Below are 12,124 nucleotides of genomic sequence, written 5' to 3'. Positions count from 1 at the left end.
AGAATCCTCAGCCTCTATCCAGCAGGTGTCGGTAGCACCAGTCCCCTCCACAGTTTGACAATCATAAATGTCTCCAGCCATTACCCAATGTCCCCCAGAGAGCAAAATCACCCTCTGCTGAGAATCACTGTAGTATATCATGTTAATAAAGGGAAAAAAAAACCATTGGATCATGTCAGTAGACACAAAAAGACATTTGACAAAACCCTACACCCATTCATGATAAGAACTTTCAGAAAACCTGTAATACAAGAGAACTTCTTCAACCTGATAAAGAGCACCAATCCACAAGAAGCCTATAAGTAACATCACACTTAATTGAAGGCTTTTCCTTGGATTGAAACCAAGGGAAGGATGTCTGTTCTCACCACTTCTACTCAACATTTTACTGGAGGTTCTAGCAATGCAAAAAGGTGAGAAAAATAAAGACATACGGATTGGAAGAACAAAAATTTATTTTAAAAAATTGTCTATTTGTGGACGATGGCATGTAAAAAATAAACCTCCAAAAACCTACTAGAATAATAAATGAGTTTAAGAAGGTCATGGGATACAAGTTCGATATAAAATCAATTACATATATATTAGCAATGGATTATCTAAAAATAGAATTAAGAAAGCAATTTTGTTGACAATAGTATCAAAAAGTAAAATAGGAATAAATTTAATAAAGATGTGAATGCCTATTCATTGAAATCTATAAAATATTGCTGAGGCAAATTAAAGAAGACCTAAATAAATTGAGGGATACACCATGTTTATGGATTGGAAGTCTTAATATTGTTAAGATGGTAATTCTCCTCAAATTCATAGATTCAACCCAATCTCTACTGAAATCTTAGCAGGTTTGTTTTGTACAAATTGTCAGATTATTTCCAAAATTTACATGGTGATGTAAAGGCTCTAGACCAGGGGTCAGCAAACTTTTTCTATAAATGGCCAGACAGTAACTATTTTAGGCTTTGCAGTCCACACCTGTTGCATGCAACTACTCATCTCTACCCATGTAGTTCAAAACCAGCTATAGGAAATATATAAATCAGGGGTGCCTGGGTGGCTCAGTTGGTTAAGCATCTGACTTTGGCTCAGGTCATGATCTTGTGGTCTGTGGGTTCGAGCCCCGTGTCAGGCTCTGTGCTGACAGCTCAGAGCCTGGAGCTTGCTTCGGATTCTGTGTGCCCGCCTCTCTCTGACCCTCCCCAGCTCAAGCTCTGTCTCTCTCTTAAAAATAAAAAAAAATAATAAATAAATAAAAAATTTTTAAAGAAAATATATAAATCAACAGACATGGCTATTTATCAACAAAACTTTATTTATACAAACAAATGTAAACCTGAAACTTAGATTAACCAAAACAATTTTGAAAAAGAAGAACAAAACTGGGGACTTACACTAACTGATTACTTGTTATAAAGCTGCAGTAATAGAGACACTGTGATATTGGTGTAAAGATGGACATATAGATCAATGGAACAGAATAGAGTCCAGAAGTACACTCACGCATATATGGTTAATTGATTTTCAGTGAAGGTGCCAGAGTAATTCAATGGCAGAAAGGATAGGATGTCTGTATGCCAAAAAGAACCCCGCCCCCAAAACAAAAAACCTTGATTCTTACTTCACACTGTGCAAGTTAAAAAATTAACTTGAAATGGATCATAGGCCTAGATGTAAGAACTGAAACTATAAACTCCTGGAATAAAATACATTATCAAAAGAATGATCCATAAAAGAAAAAAATTAATGATAAATTGGATTTCTTCAAAATTTACCTCTTTTCAAAAAGATACAACTAAGAGAATAAAAAGGCAGGGAGAAAATATTTATAAAACATGTATCTGATAAAAGATTTGTATCCAGAATGTATAATGAACTCTTAAGAACCCAAAAATAAGAACTCTTACAACAATAAGAAGACAAGAACAACAAAAATCAATTCAAATGGGCGGAAAATTTGGATGGACATTTCGATAGAGAAGTTATGCAAATAACAAATGAGTCCATGGAAAGATGTCACACCATTAGTCATAAAGGAAATGCAAAGTAAAGCCACAATAAGGTACCCAGAATACCCACTAGAATGGCTAATATTAAAAAGATTGACAATATGTACTAACCATTGCCAGATTTGCAGAGAAGCTGAAAATTTCTCATATGGCTGGTAGAAATGCAGTATGATGCGGTGATACAACCCCTTTGGAAAGCTGGCAATTTCTAACAGATTAAAGGTACACATACAGGGGCATATGGGTGGCTCAGTCGGTTAAGCGTCCGACTTCGGCTCAGGTCATGATCTCACTGTTCGTGGGTTCAAGCCCTGCGTTGGGCTCTGTGCTGACAGCTCAGAGCCTGGAGCCTGCTTCAGATTCTGTGTCCCCCTCTCTCACTGTTGCTCCCCCACTCGTGCTCTGTCTCTCACTCTCTCAAAAATAAACATTAAAAAAAATTAAAAGAGAAATAAATAAAGGTACACATACAATACAACCCAGTAATTTTACTCCTCAGTATCTACCTAAAGAGAAGTGAAAACGTATGTGCATACAAAAACTTGTGCTTAAATGTTCATGGCAGCGCTATTCATATCCCAATACCGAACATAATCCAAATGCCCATCAGATGGTGAAGAGATAAAGAAAATGTGGCATATCCATACAATGGCATACTAAACAGCAACGAAAAGGGAGAAACTATTGGTATATGCAACAAACTAGATGAATCTCAAAACCATTATGCCACTTGACACAAAATACTGTGTAGTTATTTAAATAAATTTTCCAGAAACCGCAAAATTATAGAAACAGAAAGCAGATCCCCTCTTGCCTGAGTCCAGGGCTGGGAGTAGGGATGGAACGCAAAAGGACACATAGGGTGATGGGTTGGTTCTAAAATTTTATGGTTGCATAACTGTATGCATTTACTAAAATTCATTGATTGGGTGGATTTTGTGGTATTGAAAGTATGAGAGTAAATTTGTTTAAAAAGGGGGGGAAATGTAACCAAAGTGTGTGCAGTGGATGCAGCAGCCCCAGAATGGTGTACCATAACGAGAGGCCCTTATTGTGACTGCTAGGGATCATATGGAACTTCTCAGGATAGAGAGGCAAGGTCATGGACTACAGAGGTGTTGTTAAGAGTCAAAGGCGGGGCGCCTGGGTGGCGCAGTCGGTTAAGCGTCCGACTTCAACCAGGTCACGATCTCGCGGTCTGTGAGTTCGAGCCCCGCGTCAGGCTCTGGGCTGATGGCTCGGAGCCTGGAGCCTGTTTCCGATTCTGTGTCTCCCTCTCTCTCTGCCCCTCCCCCGTTCATGCTCTGTCTCTCTCTGTCCCAAAAATAAATAAAAAACGTTGAAAAAAAAAAAAAAGAGTCAAAGGCATTTGAAATTTGTCAGTTTTCCCCATGTTAAACCCTTTCTGAGCATATGCCTTTCTTTCTTAATGCTTCTGTCCTGTTTGTAAAACAGAGGATGTGGATAACCAGGGTTACAAGAGCATTGTTTAAAATCTCTCCATATAGAGTAGGCCCCATTCTCCAAAAAAAAAAAAAAAAAAAAAGAGAGAAATATCAAATAATGAATGGTCTTCCTTGTTACCAACCTACTACAAGGTCTAACAAAACCAGATTGTGCCAATCAAACCCACAATCTTACTTCATGGTTCCTAAGGCTAAATAATAACCTTAATATATATATATACGTATACATATATATATATACGTATATATATATATGTATATGTATATATATATACATATACATATATATATATATTTAATACTTTACAGTGACTATGCAGAGTTAACATGTTAAAATGTTTTTCCAAGCACTGATGGGAATTGCATGTGTGAATCTTATTAAAGGAACTGTCAAAATGGACAGAATCCACATTTGGCCAAGCATACAGTGAAGACAGCAGGCTTAATTTTAAAACAATAAAAATCTAATTGTTGCAACAAAAGAGCTGACAATCACACAATCAAACCACGGACAGAGAAGGGGAGGGAGGAATGTGTATATTGAGAGAGTGATCCTCTGGAACAAATACAGACTATATGGAGATCTATATCCCACCAAAACCTGCATACTAATTTATAGCAGCTTTATTCATAACTGCCAATTAATTCCACTTCATAATGGGAAACAACCAAGATGATCTTCATTAGGTGAATGGATAAGTAAATTCTGGTACTACCAGATAATGGATGTACCTCTGGAAAAACAGTATCTGGAAAACAAATCTTTTGTTTTGTTTTGTTTTTTTAAATTATATCCATCCTGGGAGAAGCTCCCTGTTCCCAGCACTTCCTGCCTCTCTTGTGGTGTTTGCTGGGCTCACTGACAGGCAGAACTGAGGTAAAGGTTATTTGATGAAAGCAAAGGGACCACATATCACTGGGTCAAGAATTTAAATTCAGAAAACCCACAGATATTCATTCATTTATTGCCTCGATGCAGGACCTACTTAGCGAGCAAGTGAGCATTCTATGTGCTCAGCACCCTGAGGTTTTGCTTTTTGCCTGGGAGTGGTTTGCTGCTATATCACACTTTCCGCGTGTGGTTCCATTATGGGCAAAGAATTTCCATTGTAACTTACAATGGAAGTTAAAGATGCAATCTAGGTCTCAAGAAGAATTTTTTTCCTTTTTTCTCATCTCACTGATCTCTAGGTGTTGGAAGGTATGACCTTTTACTCTGCTCTAACTAATGCTTGTATTGATCAGTCTTGTCACACAAGGGCAGCTTGAGGAAGGTAATACATCCATCTATTGTTCCAGTAGGTGGCGTCCTCCCCTCTCCATCAACACAATCTTTCCATTGACAACCAGGGCTACAATCACCTACCCTATTAATTTATCCAGCAAATTAAACAGCTGAAAGCCATGTCTTTCTGAAGTTTGGGGGTAAATTTAGAGTGTTTATATGAGACAGATAAAAAGTTTAGCTCTTTTATTCGGTGTAAAAAGTTGGTATATACCAATCTTGCCCTTATTTTTATTAGATGGATTTAGTTTGAAGACTGGATTCTGTTTGTAACATTGCAAATATTTTCAGAACATAAAATTGCTAACATTCATCTCCTTCTTAAAGTTGTTCTGTTTGAATTTACATGCAGTGTAGTGGTTACGAGCCCTAGAACGAGACTTCCAACGTTAAAATCCCACCTTTCCCAAACTAAGAATTTTGCAATTGAGCAAATTATTCAAGACATGGGTTTTCTTATCTATAAAATAGGGCTGATGATTAAATGGGTTGATATCAACAAAGCACTGAGCACAGTACCTGGTGTATAATAAGATAATAAATGTTAGCTATAACCTGCAAGTATTTAATATTGGTTTTCTATGTACATTTACATTCTGTCCTTCCCCTCCATCTTCAAGATCCTTGATGAAAGGGATCATATTTCTTCCATCAGACTGGTCTATTCCTAGGGTCTGTCTTCTCTATTCTCCCAGACACCCTGCCCAGGGTTCTGTGATCAACATGGGGAGCTGGCAACATGACCTTTAGTTCTGACTAACAGTAACACCTATTGAAAATTCCTCTCTCTCAACTTCCTAGCCCTGAAGTCATGCAGCCCCCACTCCCCACAACTAAAGATTCTCTATCTGTCCCAGCATCTGATTTCATTGTATTTAAAACTCAGATATGATTCTAGGGACAAATTGCCTGCTTTATTCAGTTGATAGGGAAGAAGAGGAGGGAGAAACCATGGAATCATAAGTCAATGACAGTACAAGGAGCCCAGTGCACACCTGCAAATGTTTCTAGCCAGTGAAAGGAGATATACCCTTACAAAACATATCAACAATGACTTGTAGATGCTGGTCAGGGTATGGGGGGGTGGTGGGTAATGAGTCAGGAAGTAGGCAACGATAAGAGAAGATGTATAAGGGAACAGGGAGAGACAGTAAGGTTCATGGAGCGCCTACTCTGCGTCAGGAATATAGGAATGCTATCTCATTTATTTCACACAGGATTGTGAGGTGGGTCTAGAGTCCCAAAGCAATGCCCACTGGAGTGGTTAATCTGGCTCACCAACCCAAAAGTTGGAATCTGGATTTCTGGCTCTTGTGGAGAAACGGAGACCACGGGAGGACAGGATGGCATGGAACCTGAGCCTGAGCCGGAGCCTGGCTGCTCCTCCAGATCCCACACAAACTCTGTAGTGCACCAGTGTCCCTCCCCCTCCTCCATGACTGCAGCCTTGGGCCTCCTTCCTGTCTCTTTCTGCCTGGCTCCCATGCATCTCTGGGTTGTGCATTTTACTAATTCTCCCCTTTTACTGATGAGTAATCAAAGCTCAGGGCAATGAAGTACTTGCCCACGGTTGCCTAACTGAAAGTGAGGAAGCTAGAATTGGACTTCTGATCTGTTTCATTCCAAAATCTCGCTCTTCATGCTCCATCAACCTCCACAGAGATTTATATAGCCTACAAATACCATTCAGAACATACGCTCCTGGAGAGAAGTATTCTAAGAAAGAGGCCTGTGTCTAGGAGTCGGGAGAGCTGGATTTAAGTTGTAGCTACAGCCCTTGCTGAGTGTCCACCTTCGGGCACCTCACTTCAGGTCACTTCTCTGGACCTCAGCTCATGGGTAAAATGAGGAGGAACAGGCCTACTTCACAAGGTTGTTTTGAAGATCCAAAGAGATGTCTGGGGAGCCCTTGGTCCAAGGTCAACCTCAACAATTCTAAAGGATTGCTAGACACGCAGCAAGGAGGAGGGCGGGCAAATTGGTGCTACTGCTGAGGAAGATGGGGAAGGACTGGTTCCAACCAGACCTGAGACCTTGAGCTAAGGGAGTCAAAGCAGGAAAGGACTGGCTCAGCTTGGTTGTCCCAGGTTGAAGGGTAAGATGTGTACAGTTCAAAGGCACTTGAGGAAAATCTGAGATGCTTTTTATTTGTAGGTACTTGTGATTCCAGTGTGGTTAGGTTAGATTTCTAACTGCTCGGTAATTCTCCGCGTCCTACCCGACACCTTCCTGCGCGTCCGCCCTTCCCCTGGGGCCTGCGCCCCTCGCCAGGACTGCTCCGGGCCCCGCCCAGGCCCCGCCCTTCCCGGGTCCCGGGCCCGCCCTCCTTCCTCCCCCGGTCTGGCTCCGCGAGCAGGGCTGGGGGGCTGAGAGCCTGGCCCCCGCCTCGTCGCCGGTCGCTGCCTGGAGTAGCCGCGAGCCTGCGGACCAGCGCCGGCTGAGCACCCCCGCGCCGAGCCACACGTGAGTCCCGGCAGGTCGCCTCCGGGGCGGTGGCCGCGCCGCGGTGATAAGCCCCGAGGCTGTAGAGCTGGAGTGAGGGGACCGAGGAGCGTTCTTCGGCTCGTCCCGTTTGCTTTGAAACCGAAAGCGCCACAGCGGCACGGGCCCCGCAACCACCTCCTGGCGCCTGGCGCTCGGCTGTGGGGGTCCCGGGCCTGGCCGCCCGCCGCGCTCGCGTCTAGCGCGTCCCGGACCAGCGCCGGGCGGCCGCGGGGTGGGGGTTGGGGGGCCGGGGGAGCCTGCTGGGTTGGTGGCCGCTGCTGAGGGCGAGGGGGTGCAGTTGGGTGTTGAGGGTCAGAGCCAGGCTCCGCGGCTCCGAGCGGGTTTTCTTTGCAGGAGAAGGGTGTGTCGTGGACGGAGACCGGGGATCTGGGCTGGGGAGCTGCTGCAGAGCGCGGCTGTGGCCTGGAGGGACCAGGTTCAGGTTGAGGGGTGATTTCCAGGCGTGCCCTGCACGCACGCACTGCAAACCCCAGGCTCTCCGTTCGCACCCTTCAGCGCCCCCTCCACTTCTGCAGGACTTCTCCAACCTGAGCCCTCTGGAATGAAACTTTAATATTGGAATGAATGGAAACCTCCACGAACTGTTCGATTGAGCGTGCTCATTTAGAAACACCACACAGCACACAACACACACACACACACACACACACACACACACACACACACACACACCCCCAAAGCCGAGCTTGGAGGGGTCTTGGAAGAAACCAAGGTTCAGGGAGGTGAGTTGCCCTGGGACACCCAGAGGATTGGTGGAATCTGGGTTTTCCAGAACAGATCGCTTCCCCCTTGCCGCCGCTCTGCAGGGTTTTGGTAGTTCTGAAGATTTTCTGTGAATACCGGGGCCTCACTCTTATCGCTGACTCCACTGGGCTGCTCTGCCCGCTGCCGACTTTCTCGGCTGGTTCTGCCCCCTCCTGCAGAGTTTCCATATTTGGCTATTTCAGATTTACTTTCTCGAACTCAGTTATCGCCCCGTGGCTGGCAGGGCCGCTCTAGGCCAGCGGTGAGGTTGGGAAAAGGCTGCCCCTGCAGCCCCACCCTCCACAGCCCTGGGCCGTGACCCGTGTCCCTGAGGACAGGCATCTAGTAACCAATTTAATTCAGTAAATATTTATTGGGCACAGGTGCTGTGTGACTAAGGCCAGTGGAATATGGTTTCTTCCTGTAGAGACGTTCGCGGTTTAAAAGGGCTCTGGAAGACAAAATGCAAAGAAATGGAGGTGCTTCTGGGAATAGAACAGTTACGTGTGTGAGAGAGAATTTTAGGCCGGGAAAGGCTGGGTAGGGCCTCTCAAATCCAGGGTGCTGCTGCTGGCTCTGTCTGCCCTTGTCACATGGCCGATGAAAGGGAGTTAGTACAGTTGATGGTCGGTGAAAACTATTTGACCACTCCTCCCTGTGGTCTACTCGGATTTGCATAGTAAGGTCACTGCTGCAGGAAAGCTGGTTGTGAGATGGAAGCAGAAAATATCTAGCCCCTGTCGAGGCTTTCTTGTTTTCGTTACCATTCTGTTTTGAACTGTGTGGAATGGGTAGGCCCTCAGATCCTGGACACAGGCAGGAGAAAGTCACCTGTGTGAGCCCGGCTCTGGACGACCTGCTGGAGGGGCAGTGGTGGAGGAGGTGACTTTCTCAGGTCCTCTGGGCTGAGGTCCGTGGCCGTGAGGGTAGGATGGGCAGCGTTTCCATCTGTCAGCAAGCATCACCTGAGCACCCATTGGCTATGGGTGGCAGGGCAGTGGAAAGAGTACGGAAAGGAGAGGGAGGCCCCGTCCACTGGAAGTACTAAGTCTGTAACTGGGATATTTCAGTGGAGGCGATCTGCAGAGCGAGGGAGCTGGATGCCTCTGAGTCAGCCTAAGGCTCGTCAGCCTTAGACAATCAGACCTTCTGTGATTATCTCAGCTTCTCAGCAGAGGACCCTGAAGAAAAAATAATTCCATGTTTGTAAAGCTCTTTCCTTTTTAAAGCATCTTCTCATTGCTGTTCTCATTTTGTTCTCCCTGATATTCTAGTGAAACAGGCCAATGCAGGATTATTCTCCTCGTCTCCCAGATGGTGAGGGTGAAGTCCTGAGTGTAATAACCCTTTAGGTTCCACTGCTGGGCCGGGCCTGGGTCTCTAAGGTGCCTGGTTCCTCTGCTCCAGGCCCCCACCCTGGTTTCTCAGACAACTAAATCTACCCACCTCCTCCTCAGTCTGGACTCTGGTAACACATGTCTGGTGTGCTCCCAGCCACACAGAGCAGAGTCCCCTGGAGGCTCTGCCTGGGGCGTCACATGGACAGACATCTGCTCTGTTAGCTCTACCCCAACTCAGTGAACTTGGGGCAAGACCTGTGTCTATTCTGGTTTGGGTCCTGGAATCTGACAGAGTTGGCCTAAACAAATGTCTGTGTTGAATTCATTTGAGATGTGTCTCCCTTGGGACCGATGGCTGGGGAACATGTGCTCAGTGGGGCTCTGGACAGAGAGGCTGAGCTGTCAGCAGGACTTGCTTAGACCCCAGGAATCAGAACAGCCCTGTGCAGTTTGAAAATAGCCTTTCTGACCTGATTAACTTCTCATGGCCTCCCTGAGAGAAGGGAAAGGCAGGTTGCTGTTCCTTCCACTTCCCTGGTTGCAAGCTAGGGCACAGAAGTGACTGGAAAGATTTCACAGAATGTAGGGACCAGCCAGGACCCCAGTCCAAGTCTCCTGACTCTAATTCCTGTGCTCTTCTCCTGGTATTTTGGCTAGAGGAAGCCAAAATTCTGGGCAGGAGGAGCGTGAGAGAACCAGAAAGGCATTCATCAAAGGCCACCTGACACCTTTGTCACTGGGGGGTCTTTAAGGGCTAATAGGCCAAGGGAAGGGGGGAGCTGTGGCAGACCCAGTCTCTGAAGAGCTTTTTCTGTGCAGATGGTGGCTTTTACTGAGGCTACTCTGGGGCAGGGGTCATCACCCCAGCAGAGCGAGGTGGGCATCTGTGTGTGTGCTGAGGGTAGAGGGCACCAGGGCAGAAGCGATCTTCAGGGCTGGAGGGTTCCTGCCCCTGCTGAGGCCAGGGTTGGGCCCCACTGAGCTTGTGGCTTTGCCCAGAGGAAAGCTTTATTTGGAGGGTCAGACAGTAGTTGACCCACATGGCCCCTGGCAGGACCTGTCTTGTGAGGAAGTGGACTGGAGGACCAGAGAGGAAATAAAAGTGAAAATACTCACCAGTCCTGACAGAAAAATTCAAAGTCAGCTTGAAGCGGCAGTGAGGAGTATATTCTGCGTATTGTTATCTGGAGGCAGGTGGCGACACATGATTAGACGGTGCCATGGCCAGAACTGGGTACCTCTGCAGATACCTGCAGGGTCTGTGGGCCCCGTGTTGAATGACAGAGCCCAGGGAGCACCCCTTCCGGAGTGTGTGAACAGGGAAGGGGGACCCATTCACTTTCAGCAGCTGCCCATGCCTCATTGCCGGACATGCGCTCCACCAGCTTCTCTCCTCTCCAGTCCAGAACATCCCTGGGATTTCCCCATGGTCTGTTTCCTCTCAGGGAAGAGGTACTCTCCTGACCCATGGGAGGGAGAGCACCTTCTCCACCTATGCCCCTGATGCAGCCCTCTTCTCCCTCTGACGGGCTCCATCCATCGTTCCCTTACCACTGACCTCTTCCTCTGCCCCACTAGCTCAGCCTCTGTTAAACAGGAACAGCCCGTGTTTCTGCAACCCCTCTTCTCTCCCTTTCACTGAAAAGCTTCTGGAAAGAGCAGCCAGCACTTGCACTTATGTATTCTTCGCTCCGCGCTGTGCACCTGCCCTGCCGCTCAGATTGCCCGAAGGTTTCTGGGGCCTGGTAATCCTCAGTCGCCAGTCTGCTCTGCAGCTGTTGCCCATCTCCTTGGAGGGTGCCCCACTGTCCCCACTGACGTTCCCTTCATTGACCTTGAGCTTCTCATCCTCCTCCCTCCCTGCAAGTGCCCATATGAGGACCAGGCTGTGTCCTCAGGCTGGCCCTCTAACCCCTGTGCTCCTCTCCCTAGAGCCCTCCTGTCCTCCCATGGCTCAAACCAACACTCTTCAGGAAAGGCTCTGTCTCTCACCCAGCTCTGTTCCTGGCCAGTTTGATTTGTGACACACAGAATCTTTGCCGTGATGTTTCCGGAGCCCCTCAGACACACATCCCAAGCCGTGCCTTCCTCTGAGTTCTCCCTCACCTGTGCAGACATCACTGTTCTCCCACAGTCACCTCTGGCCTGTCTCCCCTGGCCGGTTCTGGTCCCCAGGGTGGCACCCTGAGTTCACGTCCATTCGACACATCCATTTGACCTCTTTCCTGTATTACCTTGATTGTGCATTCTCTCACTTTCCTGCCTTTCCGTTTCCTCTCCTGCACTGCTGCAGAGGGGCCGCCTAAATACATAGTGGAAATAGTGTGGACTTCAGAAGCTGCGTTCAAATCTGAATTTATGACTTGCTGGTTGTAGTTGTATGATCTGGGCAAGTTGCCCAACTTCCATGAGGCTCTGTTTCCAATGGTAAATAGAGATAGTAATGTCACCCACTTGGGGTTGCTGGAAGGATTAAATGAGCCAATATATACACAGAGCCTAGCGTCTGGCGGATACTCAGTAAAGCTGTTTTTCTTCTATGTGTTTGATAGCAATAGGGAGTTTTGGGGTTTCTGGGGAGGTGGAAAATGTGTGTGGAGCCTAAAGGCATTCACATTAAATTAAAAAGCAGACAAACAAAAGAACTGCCAAGTTCCAAGGGAGCCCATCATTTAAACTAGCCTGTTGCTGACACTTGGCAATCTAGACCGAGCAGAGCTCAGCAGCCAGGTAGGTGGGCTCAGATGGGACTGGACATGGTGGGGATAAGCTGGGACA

At 46.6% G+C, this 12,124-nt stretch overlaps 1 protein-coding gene across 2 annotated transcripts in view; it reads left to right on the top strand.

Moving 5' to 3' along the window:
• Window positions 1–7,066: 7,066 nt before the first annotated feature.
• Window positions 7,067–12,124, top strand: part of TRAF5 (TNF receptor associated factor 5) — a 50,838-nt gene continuing 45,780 nt past the window's right edge. For both annotated transcript variants that reach the window (XM_060643906.3, XM_060643903.3), the window contains exon 1: window positions 7,067–7,220. The gene's annotated coding sequence lies outside the window, so the exon portion shown is untranslated. The remainder of the gene's footprint in view (window positions 7,221–12,124) is intronic.

Source organism: Panthera onca, chromosome F1, assembly GCF_046562875.1.
Source record: "Panthera onca isolate mPanOnc1 chromosome F1, mPanOnc1 haplotype 2, whole genome shotgun sequence".
Classification (NCBI taxonomy): domain Eukaryota; kingdom Metazoa; phylum Chordata; class Mammalia; order Carnivora; family Felidae; genus Panthera; species Panthera onca.
The sequence above is the reverse complement of the archived record's forward strand: the minus strand, read 5'-3'. Positions and strand labels throughout refer to the sequence as shown.